The 27,288-nt window shown below is 42.3% G+C and overlaps 1 protein-coding gene and 1 long non-coding RNA gene across 2 annotated transcripts in view; one reads left to right on the top strand and one right to left on the bottom strand.

The window, feature by feature from the left end:
• Positions 1-27,288, top strand: part of LOC149287748 (uncharacterized) — a 792,175-nt gene that overhangs the window by 51,893 nt on the left and 712,994 nt on the right. The window lies entirely within an intron of this gene.
• On the bottom strand, positions 4,607-12,080 carry LOC149287767 (uncharacterized). Its single transcript, XR_016277457.1, has 3 exons — positions 11,992-12,080; positions 6,315-6,459; positions 4,607-4,929 (listed from the first exon to the last, which is right to left on the bottom strand). It is a non-coding gene; the product is annotated as an uncharacterized LOC149287767 (long non-coding RNA).

Below are 27,288 nucleotides of genomic sequence, written 5' to 3'. Positions count from 1 at the left end.
AGAGAAAACTTCTCTCCCCCCCCCAAAAAAAATTGTTGTTTTCAATGCTATTGAACCCTATCCTGAGCAATACTTTCTGTTTGGCACAAAACTCTTCCCCAAATGAGGCATCAGAAGGGAGGGTCTTTCAGGGAAGGCTGTCTTCCATCTTGCCTCAAAGAGGTGGTGGTTAAACCACTTCTAAAAAGCCTTCCTTTGACCCCCCCCCCCCCCCTGGACAGAAACAATTACAGGCCAGTTTGGCTCTTACCATTCTAAGGCAAGGTAATTGAGAGGGCAGTCGCCATTCAACTCCAAGCAGTCTTGGAAGAAATGGATTTTCTAGATCCATTTCAAACCGGCTTTAAGGCAGGTTACAGAGTTAAGTCGGCCATGGTCGCCTTAGTCGATGATCTCTGTTTGAGCATTGATAGCTCTTTGAAAAGGGTAAATGGGACTCTGCTGGTGCTCTTGGACCTCTCAGCGGCCTTCGATACCATTGACCACAATATCCTTCTAGAACGCCTGGGAGAGTTAGGTTTTGGGGGCACTACTTTGCAGTGGTTCAGGTCCTACACCTCGGGCAGATTCCAGATGCTGCCACTTTGGGACAGTTGTTTGGCCAAGAGGGAACTCAAGTTGGGCGTCCCTCAAGGTGCAAATCTGTCCCCAATGCTATTCAACATTTACATGAAGCTGTTAGGTGAGATCATTCGGAGACATGGGGCGGAGAGCAGGGAGACCTTGAAACAGTAGCACATGCGCTGGTCACCTCTCGGCTTGACTTCTGTAATGCACTCTACATGGGGCTACCCTTGTTCCAAGTTCAGAAACTTCAATTGGTACAGAATATGGCAGCCAGGTGGGTTACAGGCACTTCTAGAACTGCCCACATTACACCGGTTCTTAAATCCCTCCACTGGCTGCCCATTAGTTTCCAGGCAAGATACAAGGTGTTGGTTCGCTCTGGAACGACCTCCGGATGAGATCTGTCCTATTAACACCTTGGAAGCCTTCAAGAAGAGTATTAAGATGGATCTCTTTCCAGACTAGACTCAATCTATTGACTTGCCTCCCCCTCCCCCTGACCCTTGCCATCGTTACTGTTATAGAAATTGTTATTGATCGGTCCTGCCCTCTCCTCTCATCTTCAGAAAACAACCCACTTCTTGTCCCAAAAAACTTTTTTACTGTATTGTGTTATGAAAGTTTTAAATTTTCTTGCTCTTTAATAGCTTTTTAAGGGTTGATTAATGTTTTTATAATTGGGAGGACGGTTTGGGTTTTTTGGAATTTTAATTGTATTTCTTAAATTGTATGTTATTTTATTGATGTAATCTGCTTTGATTCCTTTGAGAAAAGGTGCAATATAAATTATTATTATTATTATTATTATTACATCCGTTCAAGGGGGGCCAAGGCCCTTTCAGCATAATCCAGAACTGGGGGTGGGATCTTTCTTGGGCTGTGAGTCTCTCTGTCGGTCCTCCTCTGCAGGGTTGTTGTGAAGGAAAAGGTAAGTATGCGAGGGGGCTGCCCAATCCAGATCCTGTGGGCCTCTAATCCTAGTTCCCAGGTTGCCAGGGGATTGACAGAGTTTTGAGGTCCTTCTATCTTCCTCCGCTTGGCTTTGGCCAAGATTTTGGCTCTTCTCTCCCACCCAGAGCCCCCTCCCCAGGACTCCAGAGAAAACTTCTCCCCCCCCCCCCCCCCCCCGTGAAAAATGTTGCTTCCAATGCTATTGAGCCCTATCCTGTGTGATGTTTTCTATTTGGCACAAAACTCTTCCCCAAATGAGGCCTCAGAAAGGAGGGTCTCTCCTCTGCCCCTTTCCCGGAGGGAGGGGGCTCCTCAAAGCCCTTTTTACCTTTGGACCCCCCCTCCCCTCCATGGCCATGCATCTCTCCAAGGGTCCCTCCTGCTCCCTTTTCTCATAATAACCCCCCAAGTACATGGGGCCTAAGAAATCCCCTAAGAAGGGGACAGGGAAGGAAAGAGGGAGAGGAAGCTTGGCAGGACCACACCTTTCTTGGGGGGGGGGGAAGAGGGGCTTCATTTCTTCTTATAACCCCCCAAGGGCCCTCCAGAAGACCCTCCAGCCATTCCTCTGCATGAACGAGGGCTCTCCCCACTTCCCTCCCTCCCTCCTTCCCTACCTCCCTACTCAGAACAGACTGTGAGGGGAGCAGTGGCTTCAGGGGCTGAGACTGTGCATGCATAGATGCTTCCAAAGGCCACTCCTCAGCATGCACAGGGGTTGCCAGGGCCTAAGGGATGCTGCTTATTCTGCTGGTGGCCTTTGCGGGAAAGGAAAGTATGTGCTGGGGGCTCAGCAGCCTCCCCTTCCTTCCCTCCTTTCTTCCTTTGAGGAGACCGAAATGCAGCCAAGGTGCAGAGCTTGACTCAGGAGGGAAAGGAAGGAGAGGGAGGCTCTGCTTTGGAAATATAGCTGTTCCTGAGTATCCTGTATGTTTGTGTGTATGTTTGTGTTTGTGTGTGTGTGTTTGCCTCTGCTGTTCTTATGGCTGGGAAGACTGAAGAGAGGAAGATAGGGTCCGTTTTGTGCAAATTCAGAACTTCTGTGCATGAAAGAGTCCAGTGTGTTGAAATAGCAAAGAACTTTATTGAGAACACATAGAAATTCAATGTTTAAGGCAGAACTGCACACTCCAATCCAAATAATACATTAAAATCCCAAAACCTAAAAACCAGTGTTGGAAATGTGAGGAAGAAGTCGGGATATATTACCACTGTTGGCGAAAATGTAAAAAAAGCGAAGAAATTCTGGACAGACATTTATCTTATGATAATAGAGATTTCCAAATCAATCTAAATAAAGATCCCAAACTATTTTTGTTAAATAAAGGTGTAACAAGAAGAGATAGAAAGGAAATTTGGGAAGTTAATATTTTATATGGTTATTGCTGCTAGAATTCTAGATGCAAGTAAGGGGGAAAGTGTTGAAATTCCAGCCCAAGAACAATGGTTGTTGAAATTATATGATTATATGGAAATGGATAATCTAAAACAAAGGCTAAGGGGGGGGGGGGTACAATGGAAGATTTTTATAAAACATGGGAACCATTGAAAAATTTTATGAAAGATAAGAAAATGAACTACCCAGTGATATTGTTTGATATGTAAAGTGTCTTTGTCTTTGGAATGATGTTGGCTAATAAAACTTAGAGAGGAAGAGTAATACAAGCAGCACCACAAGAGAATTTAAGATTTGGAAGGGTGATAAGAAGAAAGTTAAAAGACAATTTAAGTTCTCATATTTCTTCATGAGAGCTCTACTGCAATCCATAGCCATGGACTTAGAGGGTCCCACACCATTTCCACAGAAGCTCCAGTGAAGAACATCCGGGTTTGCAAAGAGCTAACTGGAGAAGATGGGCCACTTTGTAAACTGATTCACTCTCCGCTTTATAACTTATTCTCAAAGTCAGCCGTTTTTGAGAGTGACTTTATACAGGTTACATCCAAAGGGCAATTAGTGGCTATCACAAACATCTCTACAGTCGTGACTATAGGAGTGACTTCATCAGAGCCCTCCCTCCCAGTTCCCAATATCTTATTGATGGCCAAGAGTAATTGGGTGTCTTCAAGGGCCTACAATGGGACAATTAGGAAGCCTCGCCTTGAATTAACAAGAATGATATCTTTGCAACATGTGAATATATCCATATTTGAGGTCAGACAGCACACTATGTGTTTTCGCATGAAGACAGACAGAGTTTACTATCTACAGCTTCATTCGGACCACCCAAGGTTCATCTTGTCTTTTTGGTGCCGTCTTGTAGACATTTTGAAACGAGGCCCTCATATTACAATGCAGTACACCATGACTCCCAGTGACAAAAATACTGGAAACAACTCATCTGAGGTAGATGGGCAATTGAAAAAGCTGAAGAATCCAAGAACAGACATGCCAAGGAAAAAGAACCTGTTTATATTCCAAATCGAATTTGCAATGGGAAATCTGAATATAAACTTATAAACCATCTCTTTTCGAAAAAACAAAAAAACCCAAAACCTAAAACATCACCCCCTTCCAAACCTAGACCCCACTTCCAATTCCCTCAGTCTATGCCCCACAGGTAACAAGGCCCCCTTTGCCCTTCCCACAGACTAGCCCTTTCTGTTAATACCGGCCTCAAACTTTCGTCAGCCAACATCCCACACACTGCAAAAGCTATCATTCCCATAACTATTTTAGACAGCTATAACAAATCCCAGCCCCTCGTTTACCTAACCAATACCACGACCCACATTCCCCAGTCAAATATACAACCCAAAGTAATTATACTATTAACAATGAAAACCTAAACTTAACAAAATACAGTGGAACCTCGGGATACGAATTACCCGGGTTACGAATTTTTCGGGACCCGAAAAAAACCCATAGGAAATTATTGATCCGGGTTACGAAAGTTTTTTCGGGTCCCGAAAAAACTTTTGGTGCTTTTCGGCGCGATTTTACACCAAATCGCGGCTTTTCCCCATTAGCGGCTATGGGGATTCGGCTTGCGAAAGCCGTTCGGGTTACGAAAGCGGCCGCGGAACGAATTAATTTCGTAACCCGAGGCTCCACTGTACAAACTTAAAAGAGACATATGGACAGACAAACCTTACAAGCAAAATCACAAGGCCCTTTTCTTAGCACCACTAGATTGCAAATATATTTTTTGTATTACTTATTGACAAAAATAATATTAGTTCACTACTGGGATTTGTGTGGCTTCTCTCCTGTGTGGCCTCTCTGATGTTTCACTAGGTGTGACTTCGTGGAAAAACATTTCCCACAATGCTGGCATTTGAATGGCTTCTCTCCTGTGTGGACTCTCTGATGTTTCACTAGGACTGACTTAGAAGAAAAACATTTCCCACAATGCTGGCATTTGTATGGCTTCTCTCCTGTGTGGACTTTCTCATGACTCAAACCGTCTTCTGTAAAAAGACAATGACAAATAAGACTAAAAATCAGAGTTAAGAGAGGAAGGTGTTACTCCATGATTTAGCCCTCCATTAACCCCTCCTTATTAGAGATTAAATTAAGAAAGATTCTGTGAGCAACCCAAGCATGACCCTGCTGCTTATGCCCCTAAATATTTTGTCCAGTTCTGGGCACCACAATGCAAAAAGGATTATGAGAAACTGGAGCATGTCCAAAGGAAAGCGGCTGAAATGGTGCAGGATTTGGAAACCATGCCCTATGAGGAATGACTTAGGGAGGTGGGGATGTTTAGCCTGGAGAAGAGAAAGTTAAGAGATCATATGATAGCCCTCTTTAAATATTTGAAGGGATGTCATGTTCAGGAGGGAGCAAGCTTGTTTTCTGCTCCTCCAGAGACTAAGACCCGAAACAATGGATGGAAACAGCAGGAAAAGAGATTCTACCTCAACATTAAGAGGAACTTCCTGACAGAAAGGGCTGTTCGACAGTGCAACACACTCTTCTTCGTAGTGTAGTGGAATCTCTTTCTTTGGAGCTCTTTAAGCAGAGGTTGGATGGCCATCTGTTAGGGATGCTTTGATTGAGAGTTCCTGCATGGCAGAAGGGGGTTGGACTGGATGGCCCTTGGGGTCTCTTCCAAAACTACGATTCTATGATTCTATGATTAATATCCCAGGAGGAGAAACTCCAACCCCTGGCCTGGATAAGACCTGTATTAATTTATGGATCTGATCCATGGCCTCCCCTCATCATGCCCCTTCCCCATTTAAACACTGGTGAAAATCATTTCATTTTTCCAAATGAGACAAATCTCTGAGCTTAACTGCTGTGTTTGTGTGAATCAGTCATAGCAGGAGCATAAGGTATGCACCTCCTCCCTCTGCTTGCTAAAGCCACATAGAAACTGAGGCATGTACATTTATGTGCATTGTTTCTGAATGGATCTATTGTCAAAATCACAATTTCTTCACTTTTCCTTATATATATTTTTTAAAAGATGCACACTGGTGAATGTGTTGCATTTGATATAACAAAATATATAAATGTATAGGGTTATGACTGAACATTGGACCCTGGATTATGCTAATTTTTGGGAAGTGAAGTCATATTTACATTTACTTTATAAACCCAGTGAAACTAATATCTCACAACACATACACACACAGTCCCCATAAAAAGGACTCACTGGCATACTGTGTGTCTAAGGTCTGGAAATCTCACTTCCAACTTCTTGCAAGACAATGCTGCTACAGACAAAATTGGGGACTTTATGCCTCCAAAGCATGGGCTCACTCTCTCAGCTGCAGCCTTTCCATAAAATCATGGATTGAAACATTCAGAGAAAAGTCCTCTTTCAGCTCCAGGAATAAAGGCCTACCTTCAGTACAAAGACCCCGATTCCTGCAGCTCCAGAAAGGCCTCTTCTGAGTGCTTTATGGCCGGAGCTTCCCAGGGTCAGAGGCCGTCTCCTCAGCCGTAGAGAAGGGTTGCTCTGAGTGCGAAGGAGGAGGAGGTCCACAGGGCTGAGGGAGGGAAGGCAATGGGGAAAGGTCAGTGCCAATGGCCATGGAGGGCAGAAGGTGACAATGCCTAGGAAACTCCTCTGACTCCCAGCCATTCTAGGAATGAGTGGCAGGAGTGAGTCCAGGGGGCTGAGGGGGCCTCCTTTCCCAAAGGGGAAGGCAAAGACCAGTGGAATCCTCCCCAGCTAGGACCAAAGGGAGGGTCTCTTTCCCCACCTCTCCCTCCCAGGCCCAAAGCCCAGCCTCCTCACTGGCCCTGAGTCCCTGCCTCCCCTTCCTCAGACTCCACAGGCCCCTTCCTTCCTTCACCCCAAAATGGAGGGCCAGAGGCACAAAGGGACACACAAAGTCTTCCTTTTGGCCCAAGGAGCCTGGCCTCCTTCTTCTCTGGAGCCTCAGGAAGATGAAGAGATACCTCTGTTCAACTGAAGCCTCAAAGAACGTTCTGGAATATTATTCCCCACAGTCACAAGCAGCTCAAAATGGCTGCCGGAAAACAAAATGGCCGCCTCTGACTCAGCATTTGGCAGTTGGCAGTTTGAGGCTTTCAGGGAACCCAAAATGGAGGATGAAAGGGCCCCAAAGTCGGAAGGGACCCCAAACAGGATTTCTGATCCTAGAGAAAGGTTTTCCTGATGGCACCCGATGGCTGTGAGAACCCAAAAAGTCCCCAAACAGGACTTCCAAACCTAAACTACACCTACACATTTTCCTGATGCTATTGAAAGGCAGAACCTTATCCCCTCCTTAATTACAATCAATAGTGAAGGATATTAATATTAATATCAAACTCCTTTGTTAACAAAGGAGTTTCACATAAAAAGGGGAACAAGACAAGGGTGTCTACTCTCCCCTCTTTTGCTTATAATGATATTAGAGGCTTTGTTAAATAATATAAGAAAAAATCAAAGGATAAGAGGAATTAAAATAAAAGGGGAAGAACTTAAAGTGCAGGCATATGCAGATGATCTACTGGTAATAATTGAAAACCCTTTAGTAAATATTGAAAGCCTTTTGGCAGAATTAAATCAGTTTGGGGAAGTATCAAGATTTAAGATTAATAAGTCAAAATCGGTAGTTATAACAAAGAATTTGAACAAAGATGAAAAAGAAATATTAAGGAAAAAAACAGGATGCGAAGTAACAAATAAGGTTAAATATCTAGGAATTTGCATGTCAAATAACAATATGAACTTATTTGATAACAATTACAAGGTAATTTGGAATGGTATAAAGAAGAAGCTGGATATGTGGGCTAATTTAAATCTATCTATACTTGGCAGGATCAATGCAATTAAAATGTCTATCCTCCCAAAGATATTATTTCTTTTTTCTAAACTACCAATTAGCGTAAATAATAAAATAATTGATCAGTGGAACAAAGAACTTAAGATATTTATATGGAAAGGGGGCAAGACTAGAATAAGATGGAACAATTTAAAGGAAAAGAAAGAAAATGGAGGGTGTGCAATGCCTGATATTAAAACTTATAGATGGGCATGCAACATGTCTTGGCTGGAGGAATGTATTAGATTAAAGGATAGTAGCGTTTTGAACTTGGAAGGAGCAGTTAATCGCTTTGGTTGGCACGGGTACCTTTGGTACAACAAAACTTTAATACATAAGGACTTCTATAACAACCCAATTAGGAGGGCATTAATTGAAACGTGGAAGGTGATTAAATCTAAATTTTATTTTAAGATACCGGTATGGGTCTCAACCCAGGAAGCCTTCGCTAACAGATGGGATCTGCATTACAATTGGTTAAAATATGTTGATTTAATAAAGAGTGATGGACAGCAGGAGATGAAGTTTAAAACTAGGGAAGAACTACTTATGGAAGGTAAAGAAATAAACTGGTATAGCTATTTTCAAATAAGACGTAGGTTTGGCGAGGACTTGAGAACAACAGAGATTGAAGTTAAACCATCAAAATTAGATATGCTATTATTGGAGAACGAAGAGAAAAAATAACAAAATATTATAATTTATTGAGAGAGGCGTAATTGGAAAGGGATACATGATAGATTGGGCAAGGGATCTAGGGCATGAAATTCCTTTTGAGGCGTGGGAGAAAACATGGAAAAGAACCAACTCCTTTACAAAATCTCAGGATTTAAAGGAGACTTTTCTAAAGACCAGCAATAGGTGGTATTACACACCAGTGAGATTAAAGAGGATGTTCAACATTGAAAGTGATAGCTGCTGGAAATGTGGTAAGGAGAAGGGAACGATGATCCACATGTGGTGGAAATGTGAAAAAGTAAGAGATTTTTGGAATGACGTACACAATATAATACAGCAGATATTTGGCATAAGCTTTAAAAAAAAGCCAGAAATATACTTATTAAATATGACCTATTTTTACAGGTAGAGGATGAAAAGAGGCTTTGGAAAATTTTGTTATATATGATAACTATAGCTAGGATGACTGTCGCTAAACACCGGAAAGAGACTGATAAGATACAGATAGATGAATGGTTAATAAAATTAAATAACATAAGACAGCTTGACATACTTTCATGTAAACTCAAAGAAAAGAGAAAGGATAAGTTGGATAAAGAATGGGGACAATTAATGTTTCTGAAGAAAAGATGGTGTCTGGACGAAAGCCTGATCCAGATGGTTTTATCATTTTTGAAATGAATGTACATGTTTTTGGACCAGGATCTGGAAAAAAATTTCAATTTAAAACGAGGTTACAGATATTATATTTTATGAAGAATACTTGGGACATATACAATCTTTCCTTTGTTAAGAAAGGATAAAGTAGAGGATTTGTGATTATAGAGGTTGTAAATTGATTTTGGAAAGAATGCAATTAGAAATCAGATAAGTAGCACGTAAGAAGATAAAAAAGATAGGAAGTGAAGATGCAAATAACGCCTGGCGGCATTGTAAATGTAAATGTAAATGGATTTGTTGTGTTTGGAGTATGTAATGTAGATATGATAAAAATCAATAAAGTGTATATTTACTAAAATATTAATATCAAGAGTGCCCATCATCCACAACCCAGCTCAGATCTTGACCGCTCAGGGAGGTCAGTCCAGCTGCAGATGGCCCTCCGCCCGTCCTCCTTTCCTTCTGTATTCCTCCTCTTTTCCCCAGCATCAGCCCCTTCCCCAAGAAGGCTGCATTAGCACTATAGACACCGCTTTAAACGCACAGTGCTATGGAATCCTGGGGTTTTACTTTTGGGACACTTAGCCTTCTCTGCCAGAGAGCTCTCATGCCACAACAAACTACAATTCCCAGGATTCTATAGGATGGAACCAGGAAAGTTAAAGCGGTTTTGAACTGGATTTTTTTCTGCAGTGCAGATACAGCCTAGGTCTGTTGTAAAAGGATAGAAGCACCCAAGTCTTGTTTTTATCCTCCTAATAATGGTTTTCCTTTAAAAGAAATAAACAGTCTGCTTATCTGTCTAATCCTTATTTTTGTTGTTCTTGTTTGTTTCTATATTTATTTGGTAATAATATGAGATGTTCTGGTCTGCCTCCTTCCTTCTTCCCTGAAAATCTATTAATAAGGAAACTGGGGAGACTTTTAAAACCTCCCAAAGGAGCCACTTTTGGCCTTTTTCGGGGGACAAGCCTCCTCTTAGAAGCCAAAGCCCAATGTTTGTGAAGAAGAAGAATAAGGCTTGTATTAAAACTCTCCTCCCCATTTCTGATCCCTTTTAAAACCCATGTTCCCCAGAAGGAGCAGAGCTGTGTAATATGAAAACCCTCTCAGAAAAGAGACACAAAAGACACACAAAGAGACACACTTCCTCCCTTTTGGCCCAAGGAGCCTGGTCTCCTTCTGACTCTGGAGCCTCAGGAAAGAAAGAGAAGCCTCTGTTCAACTGAGGCCTCAGAGAAGATTCCAGAACATCATTCCCCACAGTCACAAGCAGCACAAAATGGCCACCAGAACACAAAATGGCCGCCAGAACACAAAATGGCCACAAGAACACAAAATGGCCACCAGAACACAAAATGGCTGCCTCTGCTTGAGTGCTTGGCAGTTGGCAGTTTGAGGCCTTCAGGGGAGAGAGAGAGACTAAGGGAAGAGTGGAAGGAGGTCCTGGAGGGAGGGGGCCTTGGGAGATATAGGGCCTTCCTGAGATATTCGGGGTTCATTTCCTAACAATGGGGTTTCTGGCCTCATAAAATAATTGAGGCAAACTAGATCTGAAAGGCAGTAGTAGCCTTTTCTCTTTCCAATGGGATTTAAAGTGTATTTCCTGGACTGGATCTCCCAGCATCCACATGGCCAGAGAGAGGAGGGGTCTTGCCCTGCAGGAAGGCCCCTCCAATCCCTTTAAATCAAGTACTACAACTCCCATGTCTTCTTTCTTTCTTTCTTTCTTTCTCCCTAGCTACCTTGTGTTAGTGTTGTTGTTCCTCTTGTTGTCGTTGTGTGCCTCCAAGTTGTTTCTGACTTATGGTGACCCTAAGGGAAGCCCTTTGCAGGCTTTCTTGGCAAGATTTGTCCAGAAGCAGTTTTGCAAGTGCCTCCCTCTGAGGCTGAGAGAGTGTGACTTCTTGCCTAAGGTCACTCAGTGGGTTTCCATGGCCAAGAGGGCATTCGAACCCAGGTCTCCAGGGTCATAGTCCAATGCTCAAGCCACTAAACCATGCTGTCTCTTTCTTGAGGCTTTGTCAGTTATTGTGGAGTGGCTCCAAGTCATTGTCGATTTCTGGGGAGCCTCTCCTGGGGTTATCTTGGCAAAAGTTGTTCAGAGGAGGCTTGCCAATGCCTTCCCTGAGGCTAAGAGAGTGTGACTTCTTGCCCAAGGGACCCAGTTGATTTCATGGTGGAGTGGGGTACTGGACCCTGGCCTCCAGAGTTGTAACCCAACACTCAGACCACTGCACCACACTGCCTCCTATTCCCATCTATAACCTGTGAAATAATTGCCGACTTTTTTCTGTTGCTCATGTGTGTCTTCAAGTCGATCCCAACTTATGAGGAACCTAAGGCAACCTGATCATGGGGTTTCCTTGGCAGGTTTCTTCAGCGAGGGGTTGCCATTGCCATCCTCTGAGGCTGAGAGAGTGTGACTTGCCAAGGGTCACCTAAGTCCAAAACACACTGCAGCAATAATCCAATCTGAGACGGCTTTAACTGCCCTGACTCAGTGCTAGGGAATTCTGGGAAATGTAGTTTTCTGAGACATTGAGCTTTCTCTGTCAGAGAGCTCTGGTGCCACAATAAACTCCAATTCCCAGGATTCCCTAGCACTGGTCCAGGGCAGTGAAAGCGCTCTCAAACTGGACTATTGCTGCTGTGTGTTTTGGACCTTTCTTGGCCGCAAACTGTCCATAGCCTGCAATGCATCTCCTAATTCTGTTGGCAGTCCCTCCCTCCCAACACTTTCTCATTTCCCCCCAAAAATAGCACAAAGCTGGCAGATGGAAAGAGGTTTTAAAGCAGCATTTCAATCTACCATATTTGTTTTTAAAAGACTAAATGTCCCAAATGCTATTATCAGTTTTGTAGCTATTATTACAGAAAGACGTAGAGTGCAAACTCCTCAAGTACCTTTATTTTCTGGAGTGAGATGGGCTTTTCCAACTGATTCACTGTGATGATCTCCGGTGGTCCAAGCAGCCAAACTGCGGCCCTGGAATAATAATAATAATAATAATAATAATAATAATAATAATTTAATACCCCTCTCTTCAGTCAAAAGGCTATCAGAGTGGATTACAAATTGTGAATTAGACATTTAGACATTATGGCTCTTAGCCCAGAAGACCCTTAACTTCCTTAAATCACACTGCCATCATCCAGTGAATTATAAAAGGGTTTCCCTTAACCTACACTGGGACCAGTTAAGGAACCTTATTTCTCCTTCTTTACTGATCTTCTGAAGCATCAACCGATCCAAAACACGTGTAAAAGGAGCAATGAGTAGTAGATACTCCAAGGAGATATTTACTATAAATAACAAAATATAACTGAAATATAAGTCATACAAGATATTAAGAATCTTGCAGGTACAATGTTTGTAAGTATATAATATTCAATTCATACAAGCTATTAAAATAATAAATAGACCTAAACATCCAATTCTGAGACTAACTTCCAAGATCCGCTCTTTAACTCTCTCTCTCTCGATCTCCAACCGACACAATTCCCCCAACTGTCTCTTGGTCTCTCAGGCCTTATATATCCTTCTCACGGAAGCTTCCAGAAGGACCTTCATCTTGCTCTCTGATTGGTCAAGAGAGCCTTCCGTAGCAGTGATGTCATTCTGTGTGGGATGTGGGAGGGACTGGGGTTCCAGCCAATGACAGCCCCCAGAGTGTCCTCAGGAGGACTTCTTCTGTTGCTAAAAGAGCATTGAAACCATGGCTTTGAGGCAGAGTTGGTCCCCCATTTTGATGCAGTGAGGCTCCTGGTGAAGGCAGTTGGTTTTGGAGCCATCATGAAAGAAGTCATTCCTAATGATTCAATATGTGGTTTTCCTATTTTTATTGTCAATTATGGGAAGAGGGCCCTCTAGTGTTCTCTGCCTTTTGTAGTAAAAGAACTTGATCACCATACAGACTGGAAATCAAGTACATAAATAATAAAAAATTTATGATTGGGAGAGGCTGCCATAGACTTATAGAAGTTTAGTAAAGCAGATTGTCAGGACCTTCATGGAAAAATGTGCTTAAAAAGTCTCCCATCACACAAGAAATCTAGATGACAGGAACAAAGATTGCAGCCTTGTCTTTCCCTCTCACCCCTTTCTTGAAGATCCAGGGAGCTAAGGAAAAGAGAAGGGAGGATATTCCAATATGTCCCACTCTATTGATATCCTGAAGGGATCAAATCATATTTGGGATTCACCATGTGCTTCCCTCCTGAATCACTCTCTGGATGAGGGCTATTTTCTATTGCAGATCAGATGTCGCAGTGTTCTTCACAGAAGAGGAGGAAAGGCCATTCTTGAGTCTGAAGCAGAAATTTCTATACAGGATTTGGAAACCATGAAGCCCTATGAGGAAGGACTTAGGGAACTAGGGATGTTCAGCGTGGAGAAGAGAAGGTTAAGAGGTGGTATGATAGCCCTGTTTAAATATTAGAAGGAATGTCATATTGAGAAGGGAGCAAGCTTATTTTCTGCTGCTCCAGAGACTAGGATGCAGAACAATGGATGCAAAGTGCAGGAAAGGAGAGTCCACCTCAACATTAGGAGGGACTTCCTGACAGAAAGGGCTGTTTGACAGTGGAACAAACTCCCTCAGAGATTTTGGTGGAGTCTCCTTCCTTGGAGGTCTTGAAGCAGAGGCTGGATGGCCATCTGTCAGGGATGCTTTGATTGAGAGTTCCTGCATGGCAGAATGGGGTTGGACTGGATGGTCCTTGTGGTCTCTTCCAACTCTATGAATTCATTTTGGTTGCATCTACACTGCAGAAATAGTCCACCTTTAACTGCCATGGCTCTCAGTGATATGGAATTCTGGGATTTGTAGTTGTGTGACTGTACAGAGGCATTCCAGGGGGAAAAGTCACTGTGTGCTTAACAGACTATAGCAGTGTTTCCTAAACTTGTTCCCAGGATTACAGCTCCGCCATTTACTGACCAGTAAAGTCCAAACCACTTGGAAGACCAGAGTTTGTGAAACACTGTTCACTATAGCAAAGCCTTTGACTGCATAGATCATGAAAGGCTATGGAAAGCCCTTAAAGCCATGGGAGTGCCAACGCCTCTGATAGTCCTGAGGAGGAATCTGTACTCAGGACAAGAGGCTACTCTCAGAACAGAACATGGAGAAACAGAATAGTTCTCAGTTGGCAAAAGGCTGCATCTTATCACCCCAACTGTTCAGTTTACATGCAGAAAATAAATGAAGAGCTGGTTTGAAAAGGAGGAGGGAAGATAAGAGGAAGGAACATCAGTAGTCTTAAGATACATGGACCATACAATACTACTATTGGAAAACACCACGGACTTGGAACAATTACTAAGGAAGGTCAAGGAAGAAATTGCAAAGGCAGGCTTGTTACTGAACATAAAGAAAACAAAAATAATGTCTAGGGAAGATCTACATAAATCCAACCAAGATAATGAGGAAGTTAAAAGGTTTCTTGTATCTTGGAGCAAACATTTATCAGAATGGGAAACTGTAGTCAAGAAATCGAAACAAGACTATGAATGGGAAGAGTAGCCATGAAGGTCCTAAAGTCTAAAGATATACAACTGAGCACTAATGTCCAGTCCATTGTGTCCCCTGTTGCCATGTTCGGCTGTGAGAGCTGGGCAGTAATGGAAGTGGATAAGAAGAACATAAACTCATTTGAGATTTGGTGCTGGAGAAGAGGCTGAGGATACCGCAGACAGTCAAAAAGACCAACAAATGGGTCCGAGAACAGACCAAGCCTGAAATCTCCCCGGAAGCCAAAATGACTAAACTGAGTCTGTTGTATTTTGGCCACATCATGAGGAGGCATGAATAATTAAGAAGGAGAGTAATGCTAGGAAAGGTAGAAGGGAGTAGAAAGAGAGGAAGGCCGCATGCCAAATGGCTAGACATAATTTGGGAGGTTATGGGGCTGAATCAAGGGAACCTGAGCAGAGCAATGGAGGATAGAGGGGTTTGGAGGTGGCTCATCCACAGCGTTGTTGTGAGTCGGGGTTGAGTCGAAGGCAGCTAATAACAACAAAGCAAGTAAAGACTTAAGGGTTTTATTTCAGCATCACTTCTGTGGGTTGTGATTCATTTCAGCTGAATCTGCACTGCAGAAATCATCTCATCTGACACCACTTTAACTGCCCTGGCTCAGTGCTATGGGATTCTGGGAATTATAGTTTGGTGAGTTTTGTGTTAGCCTTCTCTGTCAGAGAGCTCTGGTGCCACAAGAAACTACGGCGGGTTATAGACCACCCATTTGGGGCGGTTTGGACCCGCCCCTTTCCCCGGAGTATCGGGGCTTCAGCGGCTACACCGGCAACCGCTGAGGCCCCGATCCGCCGCTTTTCAGGCTGCGGGGAAGCAGCAAAAAGCCGCTTCCCCGCAGCCTGAAAAGGGGTGTCCTTGGGGCTTCAAGCCTCAAGGACACCCCGCAGCGGCGGGGAGGGGGAGAAAGGGGCCGCTTGGCCCCTTTCTCTCTTGCTTCGCTCGGCGGAGCCATCTGAAGGCTGCGCCCAGCGAAGCAAAGCGGCGCCGCAGACCAGAAAGGGCGCCCTAGGCGCCCTGCCATGGATTGAGGACGTCACGTCCACGCCGCCCCATCTAGAGGCGGCGTGGCCGTGATGTCCTCACGGCGGCGGCCATATGGAAGGGCCGCCCGCCGTTTAGTGCGTGACGAGCACGCACTAGGGTTAGGGCGGTGCAGAAGCACCGCCCTTTTGTAACCCTAGTGCGTGCTCGTTACACACTAAAGTGCCGGTGTGTAACCGGCCTACAGTTCCCAGGATTCCATAGCATTGAGCCATGGTAGTCGAAGTGGTGCCAAACTGGATTATTTCTGCAGTGCAGATACAGCTTTTCTCAAATGCTTGGGGTACAGTATTGTAAGATCATATGCACATACGCGCACACACACACACACACACACACATTCATATAGACATATACATACACACATACACACACACACACAATTAAATGATTGTGGATTGAGATCAGAATGAAAAAAATATGGAGGCAATAGCTATTATAATACTATTATAGGTGATATATAAGAGCTCCCTTAATTGTCCTAATCCTAAATGGTCTTTCGAAGTCGAGTTTGCCCCTATTCTTCTCTCTGATGCTGTTTTTAAATTAAACATGTTGAACTTGTAAGATGCCTGAGTGGCTGCTAGGAAATCAAAATGGTGACATTGTAAGAGAAATTTATTTTGTAGGATCCAGTTAAGGATCCTATTGATTCCTTCAGGGACACATCTGTGGTCCAATCCTATGGTTTATTTTCCTTCTCCAAGATTAGTACACATAGAATTATAGGCCCCAAATGCATCATTAATGATTCCTTTTGAAGTGAATGAAATGGAAACATACTAAACTATGGCTATATTATGGCCATTTCCCATTCTATTTTTCTATCATCAGTACATGAGGAAGAGGCTTAGGGGTCCATGTTGGGTCTGATGAAAGTGATGCTCTCCATAATGCCATCTATTGCCCTTTCACTCAAGGATTTCCAAGATGTGTCTGTATCTGGGAAGACACAGCAGCTGCACAAGAGTTATGGGAATTCGCTTGCAGTGTAGGTGTATTTGGCCTAAAAACTCTAAAGGCACCAATGCCCATTTGATCTTAGAAGCTAAGCAGAGTCAGCCCTGGATAGTAATGGAGTGGGAGACTGCCAACCAAGGTCAGGTGCTGTAGGCTATATTTTAGAGGAAGGGATTAGCAAAACCATGGCTGAGTCTTTCCTTGCCTATGAAGACGCATGAAATTCATGGGGTCACCATAAGTTGACAGGCGACTTGGTGCACACACACGCTCACAGACACACCTATTTGGATGTAATTCAGTGAAATTCGCCTTCTCCCCCAAATTCTATGCCAATTTAATACCTTTAAGATACATAGTCCTTCTACACTTTCCCCTTTTCTAGCACAAAAAGATATGAAGCTGCTTTTTAGCTTTATGGAGTAGAGTTGTCCCTCCATGTTTGCAGCTTTGACTTTTGTCCTTCTTTTGACTTTTGCGGATTTGATTATTTGAGGTTTTGATTGATATGTTCTCTCTAGGAATCTCTGGCACAACTCTGCCAGAAGTTGGCCATAGGTTTATTCCCTGCTTCTGGTTTTCTCTTTGCTGTTTTTCATCACTGTTTTGTTGAATCACTCTTGTACTGTGTTTTGTATTTCCAGCCAATTCTATTCCATGCAGAGAATTGTGGTCAGTAGGTGACAGCGAATGAATGACTGTATTCGCAGAATAGTCATAAATGGTAGACAGAGAGTGATTTTCCACCCCCATCCCCTGGTGCTTGCTTTTAAAGTATTTGGTGGGATGTAGCTGTTCGTGTGTCAGTCATCTGCTGGACATTGCCCATGTCATCAGTGGTCACCAATGATTTCCCTCTAAAGTTTGTGATATCTTCAGTACCCTATTTAAATAAACCTGTAACCTCTTTGTTTAAGCATTTTCTTACTGTCCATGTGGGCTAATCTCACGCTGAAAAAGGGGTGTCCCTTCTTCACCTCCAAATCATGGATCTCCTATTCTACAGGTTATAGGTCCTAGTGTTTTTACCATATTGCAAGAAAGGTGCTATAATGCACTGACAGAGTTCATGCTTTGCATGTAGGAGGTTCTGTGTCCAGTTTTTGTGTAGGATCTTCTGTAGTAAGGAAGCTAAGAAAGATCTATCCCTGTCCCTGAAAAGTCAGTCAGAGATTTCCCCAATCTTCTAGATATTTTGAAGAGTAACTTGTGTATATCATTCCACTTTAGGAACTGATAGGGATTTGTAGTCCAAAAATGCCAGGAGAATATCACCCGAGGGAAGTCTGTTACTGATATAGCTGACCAGAGATCTCCATATGAGGCAGTATATAAAACACTTTTCCTTCTTCTTCCACACTTGGTGACACTGACCTACTCCATGCGACAGTTTTCCTTATATCTTCTGTGTGCTACTGAGTGTGTTTTTCAGCATTTGGTGCTTAAAGCCCTATCTAATGTACATACTGCCCTAGTATTATTGTAATGAGGAACCGTGGTTTCTTGTGGCTCTCATACTCTGCCCTCTTCTTTTTGCTCGCTGGAGAAGGGGCTTGAAAGCATTTGCTTCCCTTTTTTTTAATTGAATAAACAAAATAACTTTATTGAAGACCATCGGGATAGAAGTGATCAGCAATGCATTTAGGTCAGATCGGAGGCTTCCTTCCTCCCCACGATAGTATTCAGACTCAAACTAATTAGCTCCACCTCCTCAATTTTAAAGAATCCTTTGGAGAAGCCACAGCGTTGCTTTTTATGGGTAAACTCTGGTTAAAACAAACCAAGATCTGATACCTTAGTTCATATTTGTTGGCTTTCGTCATGTTGTGCTTAGGAAATCACATTGTACATGTTTGGATGTCACAGAGATCTGTTTAAGTCCATAGAAGGAATGACCCATCTCTTCTTCCAAGGTATGAAAAAGCAGGAGTGGAGATGGGAAACTGCGTGTGTGAGCATAAAGCTTTTGTTTTTAATATTGGAAAGGTCATATCTCTTGATATAAACCAAGGTGTGCATTGACATCTAAAGGGAGGGCTTCCTCACAGTCCCACCATCCTCACAGACATGGTTAGTAAGGATTCGGGAGAGAGCCTTATCCGTGGCTGCTCCCAATAGATAGGACTTGGCTCCACAGAAAGTCCAGTTGGCTGCTTCCCTCCTGTCTTTCTTCTGGCAGATGGAGGCATTTCTATTTGGGCAGGCTTTGGGGTTTTAACTATGGAGTTGCAGTGTGTGACATGGTAAGCTCTCTCTCTGTAGATATATACTGTATATGTAAAAACTGTTTTACATACATTTTTGTTTTTCGTGTTTTAGTCATGTTTTCAATGCTGACGCTTAATTTCTTTATAGCTTTTGTAAATTAATGTTTTAGTTGAATATTTTAAAAATTATTGTAAGCCACCTTGTATCCCATTTTGGGAGAAAAGCAGGAATGTAAGTGCAATAAACGTATTAAAGAAAGAAAATATGGCTCATTCAATTGGCTTACAGATTGTAAACCATTAGGGAGTGCTGAGTGCACTGATAAGTGGTACAGAAATGTACATGCTACATTGCTAATGCTATAACACAATCATTTGAGAATTGTTGCTTCTATATTTATTTATTTATTTATTTATTTGGAGTATTTCTTCTTTTCTCTTCAGCCACAAAGGATCCCAGGGCAGCTTAGAGATAGTTAATTAGACAATTCCCTGCCCCTCAGGCTTACAATCTAAAAAGGAACATTGGGTCTTACCTGTGAGATGTTCGTTTTCAGCGATGTAGGTGGAAATATCCTATAACGTGGGTTGATTCCATCTCTTGCTCCGAAATAGGCAGGAAAAACAGACTTGAAGGAGTCGATGCCACCAGAGGGAGCAACCCCCTCCATCCCTCAGTCAATATTACAGCCGAGGATAGAAAACAAACTCAGAGAGCATTTAATGCAAATCTAAGTATAATCAATGGAAACTATCATAAAGTCAAACTAAAAATAACTAACTAACAACCACCCTTGCAAAGTCAAGGGAAAACAGCCTCCTCAGTTCTGGGTGGGGAGGATATTTCCACCTACATCGCTGAAAACGAACATCTCACAGGTAAGACCCAATGTTCCTTTTTCCAGCGATGGAGGTGGAAACATCGTATAATGTGGGACTTACCAAAGCTCCCCAAACCAATGGGTGGGTGAACTGAGGCATATCACTTATGTGACAACCACCAGATGTGTCTTCCAAAGGAAGCCTCTTCTTGATTCAAGGCAACTCAACAGAGGTGGCATGTAAATGTGGAAGATGAAGGCCATGCCATGTCCTACATTTATCTTAGATGGATGTGATTGTTGGTATTGCAGAGGAAGTAGCTGCACTGTAAATGGAGTGATCAGCAACTGATCACAACAGAGATATCTCAATCTTCTTGTAGCATGTTAAAATGCATCCAAGACAAGCCACAAATTAATTGTGACAAAAAGATGTTGAAATCATTTCTTGAATCAAGTTATTAGAAATGTTGATTTTGTCATCAGTGACCTGGATTGGGTCAGTCATTTGGTGTATATGAACCCTTAATGTAAACTTGTCAATTTGAATCAGAATTGAGCTGTTAGTAGTTGTGGTTGAAAACAAACACTATTGGTTTTAATTTAAGCCAATTTATATTGTGGAGTAGAGATTGTTGGTCGTATTCATTTTGCTTATTGGGAGTAACAAAATGATTTGCATCGCCCTAAGCTGGCATCCACCATTATTTGGAACTCCATCAGGGGCCAAATCCGACAATCCTTCTCGATTGGCAGCACAACCACCGTTCAAAGGGATTTGAACTTATTTGATATATGTCAGAACAAGTGATTTATCTGTGCCATTTATTGTTGAAATAGCTAGAGGAACCACTCTAGGCTCCTCGTGTTTATGACAAACTATTAATTGAAGCAGATCAGGCACTGTAGGTGCGCCAGTAACACTAGGTCAGATAACTGAGAACAACCTACCTGCTTGAAGGTGTTCTTCATGGATCTTACCCTTTGTTTGGTCAGGTAGACTCTGGTCAGCAATGCATCTACAACCACTCCAAAGTGTTGTAGCTTTTGAAACGGAACTAGGTTGTCCTTTTTATGAGTTAGCAGAAAACCTTTTCTGGATAGGAAGGAAAGCACAACTCGACATCTGTTACATCTTATGGAAGAGAAAGAGATCTGATCAGGACATTGTGAAGTTATGGGTATACATGAAGATCTCACTGTTTTAATGTGTCCCTATCAGTGTAGTGAGTGTCACTGAAGAAAACAACAGAGTGAATGGTAGAGCCTTGTATGGAAAAAGCTTTCCCTGGTAAGCAGTGTGTAGATAATTGTGATGAGGTAGGTGGATTGGGATGCAGAAACAACTACAACTAAGAACAGGGACACACAAAATCATGGAGCTGAAGTGCCTCCAGGGTTTTCTGGAGAATCTCCAGTCTGAACCTGTTTTTTGTTTGTTTGTTTGTTTTTAATAAACCAATTGACCCATTTTAGGTCTAGCACCACACTCTAAATTTGTTTTTGACTGTTTTAAATGTAGAATTAAAGAAGATTGGAACAAGCCTCTTTGTTTTTAGAGTTTTTTAATTGTCACAATATTGATCAGATGTCTTGTGGCTTTTGGTATCAGCCAATGAATCTTTGCTTTCCTGTATCTTGAGGAAGCAATGAAATAGTGATGAGAATGGTATATGTATATGTGAGCAAATTTTTAGAGTTGGGAGGACCCATAGGTCTGTCTGAATTTGTTATGAAAGATGAAAGAAAGACTGCAGTCTTCCTCCTATCTTTTAGCACCAGTCAGCCAGGACTGGGGCTATTTGTGTCATTGTTTGACAAGAATTGTCACTGAACATTGTTGTTGTAGGTTCAGGTGAAGCAGTTCCTGGGACAGATGGTAAGGTTGGTAACTAAGCTCAGACTACTGTCTGCCAAACCTATTGTCTCTTGTAAAATAAGTATCTATGGGGGGAAAAGGAGGATTGTCCCTGATGAAGGGACCTCATTTTTTATTATTATGTGAAAAAGAAAATGATTTTCCCTTTTCATTAATTTTTTTATCAATATTGAATCCAGTGATTGTTGAAAGAGTATATCACCAATCAAATTATCAAATTTTGTTTAGAACAGGCATCCACATGTCTGTGGTTTAGTTTATTTGTTTGATTTTATTTAAAATCTGCCTCTTGACCAATATAGAGGCTGCCTGTGGCCTTATGTCAAATTGTATTATATCTGGCCTGGCATCAGCTGAGAAAGCAGCCATTATGAGTATTTTGTAGGTTGTCTTGATATAATTTTATGTTTATCTGATTATGAGGGATCTCATAAAATGTTTAGCCTACATAAGGTCAGCCCTTGAGAAAATGACATAGTTGAAGCAGCCCTAATTGCCAAGGAGGATGCTGTTTATGATCGTTTATCTGTCATTTTATTAGTGTATGTATATATACATGTATATTGTATATGTATGTGTGTGAAAGAGAGAGGGAATGTGTGTCTCGTAAAGCTTGAGTATAAACGGGAGAAACCCAGGGCTTATAATGAGTCATCCATTGGTTAGAATTGTAGTTTTGCCATTACCTGTCAAGGTAAATGATAAAGCTTATTAACAGACACAGAATTTAGGTGTAATGTGGCAGGCTTATCTCACTCTTATCTGATAGCTTTGTGAAGACAGCTCTGAAGAGTGTCTCTAGGATTGAAGGCCCTGGTCTAAGAAAAGTCACCTTTGCCTTATGGCAAATCAAGACCGTTTCTTGTAGAATAATTGGAGTGGATGGGTGGCCTCGAAAATGTTATTTAAAAATCTTAACCATTGTGTAGTAACACTGCAAAATGCTCAGTCAGAAGATGGAGCGATCTTGATCTCTAAGGGCTCTCCATTATCATATCTAGACAATATAGCAAAGTCAGGGCCTTGTTTTCATTATTCATTTGAGGAATGTATAATAATAATAATAATAATAATAATATCATAGGAAAGAACCTTTTTTTTTTGTTATCCTTAGTCTCAGCCAAGAGACTTTATTCTAAACAATTGGTCTCCAGTAAGAGGTGGAAATGTCAGATTTTGTTTGTAATGGACATCTATGTGTCAATTTCTTTGATCAAATCTGTTGTTGTACTGGGACTAAACAAGTTGTGGTCTTGGATTGTATCAAATCACATTTAGGCTAGTGTCTCCTGACATAGCCACTATCTTAAAACCTTTTTTAATGTTCTGGCAGAACTTTATTTTGGCCTCAAGTGTTATTTGTTTGTTTGTTTTTAACAAGCGCTGTAGGCCACACATAGCTCTAGAAAAAATGAAAACAGGAGAAACAACTTTCACTGAGCATAAACTATGGCAATCACAAGTGGGATCTGCTGATTCCCATAACAAATTGAGGTGAGCTGTAACTATACACAGACACACAGAGCTATTGGATTTGGTCTCACAATAACAATCTATGGAGGCCTTATGACCTTCATAACATTTGTATGAAAAAGGAGTATTTGGTGTTGAAGGCCCAAGTTTAGACGGGGGAAAACATCCTTCCCTTGAGGAAGATCAGGATATTCCAGTTTTAATTGTACAAAGGTGTAATTAAACTCCAATATATTAATTGTCTTATACAATAATACCATAAAAACAAATATAGTAATAATAAAATATTATCAGACCCCAAAAGTCTAAGAGATTTCAGGAGCTTTCAGGAGCTACCGAAGGGCCCTCATTTTTATTTGTATTTGATATATACATACATATATACATACATACATATATATATATATATATATAAGATCAGATTCCTCTTGTGAGGAATGAACTCCAGTTAATATTTTGTTTTAAGAGAGGCAGACTGGAGCAGAAGCAGCAGGCCTTTCTTCTTTTGACTTGACTTGGTGTCCTTAAACAAAATGGCTGCCACACCTTAAGTTGCAGCTTTGCCTCTTCTTTTAAAAAGGAGAGAACAATAAATAAATTGTTTAGGCAAATTTATCCAAAGGAGTGACTGAAAAATCCAACTAGGGGATGATGTACCTGGCAGATCCTTTTGTTAACCCTCTCTGATCCCTTCAGTCCAAGTGGATCATGGAGGAAGGAGAGGAGGAGGCGGTGGCAGTTGGTTTTGGAGGGAAACTCTCCATTTGCACTTCTGTGCAACTGAGGTCTCTTTTAAACTGGCAATGCAAGCCAGAGACAAACTCTCCATTTGTAATTTTGTGTTGGGGTCTGTTTTAAACTGGCAATGCAAGCCAGAAACTCTTTTAAAACTGGCAATGCAAGCCAGTAACAAACTCTCCAGTCATATTTATGAGATAACTGAAATCTCTTTGAAAACTGGCAATGTAAGCCAGAAACAAACTTCTGGAGTAAATCTTAACCCACAAACCTAGGATTAGAAGTAGGATCATCACTCACCTCTTGGAATCTGCCTCATCTCTCTTTCTCTCACTGTCCAAACCTCTTCCCAGGTTTGATGTCTGCAGTGGGGCGCAATCTGGCCAAGGACAGGTGGTTCTTCCTCCTCCAGCCGCGCCAAGGTCTTTTCAGGTTGTCCATCTCACCGCCCAAACCCCTTCTGGGGATGGTGACTGCGGTGTGGCGCCTTTTGGTTAAGGACAGGGAATATTCCCTCCTCCACCGCGCCAATTCCTTTCGGGATGTCCATCTCACTGCACAGACGCCTTCCTGTGGTTGGAGATTGAAGTGGAGCGCATCTGGTCCAGGACAGAGGGATCTCCCTCCTCCAGCCACACCTGGGCTCTCTGGCCCTTCAGCCCCTTCGGCCAGACATGGCTGGGCTGTCTTGTTCTTCTTTAATGCTGGAGTTGGGCCTTGTTGCCTCACAGCACAGCAGTTTCTGAACTGTCTCTCCCTGCCTGGCTTTGTTTCAGCCGTTAGAGAGGCAAAGGGATAGAGAAAGACTAAAGAAAACATTGCTGTTTTTTGCAGGAGAGAACAGATCATGAATATAAGAAGAATAGAAGAAATATTAGAAGAAATATTAAAGTCTTTAAGGCAAAGAAGGAAGAGAAAAGAAAAAACACAGCCTACTCGGAGCGAGGCAGGAAAAAGACTGAGGGATGGAGGGGGTTGCTCCCTCTGGTGGCGACTCCTTCAAGTCTGTTTTTCCTGCCTATTTCGGAGCAAGAGATGGAATCAACCCACGTTATAGGATGTTTCCACCTCCATCGCTGGAAAACTCTTTAGATCAGAACAAACTGAACCAAGAGAACTGTTAAGAAGCCCCCCTAGAAAAATGGCTCCTCCTTCAAGTAGATTCCCAGAGAAGACAGGAGAAGGAAAGGGTGAGAAGGAAGAACAAGGAGGAGCAGATTCAGGAAGAGGAGTAAAAGCAGGAAGGATGGACTGTGAACAAAGGATGAATACACTCACACTAATTATGAAACAGGGAAATGAAATGAGATTCAAGGAGATGAACGATCTTCTGGAAAGACAGAAGTGAAATAGTCCAAGCAAGAGAAGAGGAGAAGCAAAGTTTTTTGATAGCAATACAAAATGAAAGAGAGACTATGACAAAGCAATTTCAATTACAAATGCAACTTAAAAGGAAAAATTCAGATGAATAATGTATGGAGATACAAAGAAATATAAAACAAATACAAGAGGATATGCAAACATTAAAATCAGACAGTAAAGAAAGCAAAGTTATACAAGGAAGACACCAAAGAGAGATTGAATCCAACAGAATCAAATTGTCTGAAATGGACAAAAAACTCATATATCTAGAGGATTATCAAAGAAGAACCAATTTTGTTATCAAAAATATACCAGAGTCTGGGAAAAGAGACAGAAAATATGATTTGAAATCAGAAATTTTGAAATGGCTACAAAAAATCTCCTCATCTCTAAATTGGACTGAATCGGATTTTGAAAGAATACACCGCATCGGACCAAAGACGAAGAAGATAACACTACGAGATGTAATAGTAAGAGTAACAAATTACAACAAAGAGGAAGGATTGAGGAATATGATGAGGAAGAATCCAAATACATTAAAATTTGAGGATGTCAAAGTAGAAATATATAGTGACTAGTCCTTGCAAACGAAAATGTGGAGGAGATGGATGAAACCATGTACTATTGCGTTGATGAGAGCAGGAATTTATTAGACATGGGGACATCCTATACTTCTGAAATTTCAAAAAGCAGGGAAAAGATATAGGATTGAATCGGTGGACGAAGGACTACAATGGTTGAAAGATCTTGGGATATACAAAGAAGAAGAAAGAACAACTGGAGAGAAGTGCAGAAGTGGTTCAGGTTGGAAAGCTCAGAGGAGAAGAACTACTGGGAGCATGTGGAGGAAGTGGATTTCCATAGAGGAAAGGAGGATTTACTGCAGTCTAAAGTCAAGTGTATTGTTTTTATGGGCAGTTTCTTTGGGCCTTGGATGTCTTGGTCACCCCTCTCTCTCCACAGGGGTAGCTTTGGCCACCGGGGCTAGAGCAATGCGCTCTAGCAAGAAGAAGTGGAGAGGTCAATGGGAGATGGGGGGAAACAGGGGAGGAGGGAAGGGATATGGGTTGCACAAAAGAGAGCCATTGGAGAAAGAAATAAACGGCACGATGGGAGAGAAACTGAACATTTCAACTTTAAACACCAAAGGTCTTGGATCAGTGATTAAACAAAGAAGGATTGAAGCTTTATTACAAAGGGACGCAGCAGATGTTATCTTTATTCAAGAGACACACCGACGGAAAGAGGGGGGAAATGAACTTAAACAGAACTGGGCAAAGGATTAAGAGAAAGCATTTGGAAGTCCTAAATCAAAGGGGGTAGCAATAATAATTGCAAAAAAAATAATGTAATTTTGTAATAAATAAGATAATAAAAGCTGACGAAGGAAGATACAGTATATAATAATACAGGGAGAACTAGGTGAGGATAATTATGTATTTGTGAATGTATATGCGCCAAATGAAAAACAAGAAGGGTTTTATGAGAGAGTGTTAAAGAAAGTGGGAAAAATACAATAATAATAATAATAATAATATGTTTTATTTATAGACCGCTATTCCGCGATGATCATAGCGGTGTACAGTAAAATCGTAATACAATACAAAATACAGTTAAAGGAGGGAGAAGTCTCGTCCTTCAGGCAGTCCAAGATGTTGCTGGTCTGCCTGATGGCTCCCTCTGAGGCCGAGATGACAGTTGAGGAGGGAGGGGCCTCTTCCTTCAGGCAGTCCCTGATGTTGCTGGGTCTGCCTGATGGCTCCCTCTGAGGCCGAGGTGACAGTTGAGGAGGGAGGGGCCTCTTCCTTCAGGCAGTCCAAGATGTTGCTGGTCTGCCTGATGGCTCCCTCTGAGGCCGAGGTGACAGTTGAGGAGGGAGGGGCCTCTTCCTTCAGGCAGTCCCTGATGTTGCTGGGTCTGCCTGATGGCTCCCTCTGAGGCCGAGATGACAGTTGAGGAGGGAGGGGCCTCTTCCTTCAGGCAGTCCAAGATGTTGCTGGTCTGCCTGATGTCTCCCTCTGAGGCCGAGGTGACAGTTGAGGAGGGAGGGGCCTCTTCCTTCAGGCAGTCCAAGATGTTGCTAGGTCTGCCTGATGGCTCCCTCTGAGGCCGAGATGACAGTTGAGGAGGGAGGGGCCTCTTCCTTCAGGCAGTCCCTGATGTTGCTGGGTCTGCCTGATGGC

This window comes from Sceloporus occidentalis, unplaced genomic scaffold, assembly GCF_023333645.1.
Source record: "Sceloporus occidentalis isolate IW3139 unplaced genomic scaffold, rSceOcc1.0.p SCAF_57, whole genome shotgun sequence".
In the NCBI taxonomy this organism is placed as follows: Eukaryota; Metazoa; Chordata; class Lepidosauria; order Squamata; family Phrynosomatidae; genus Sceloporus; species Sceloporus occidentalis.
This window is presented reverse-complemented; position numbering and strand designations above follow the sequence as displayed.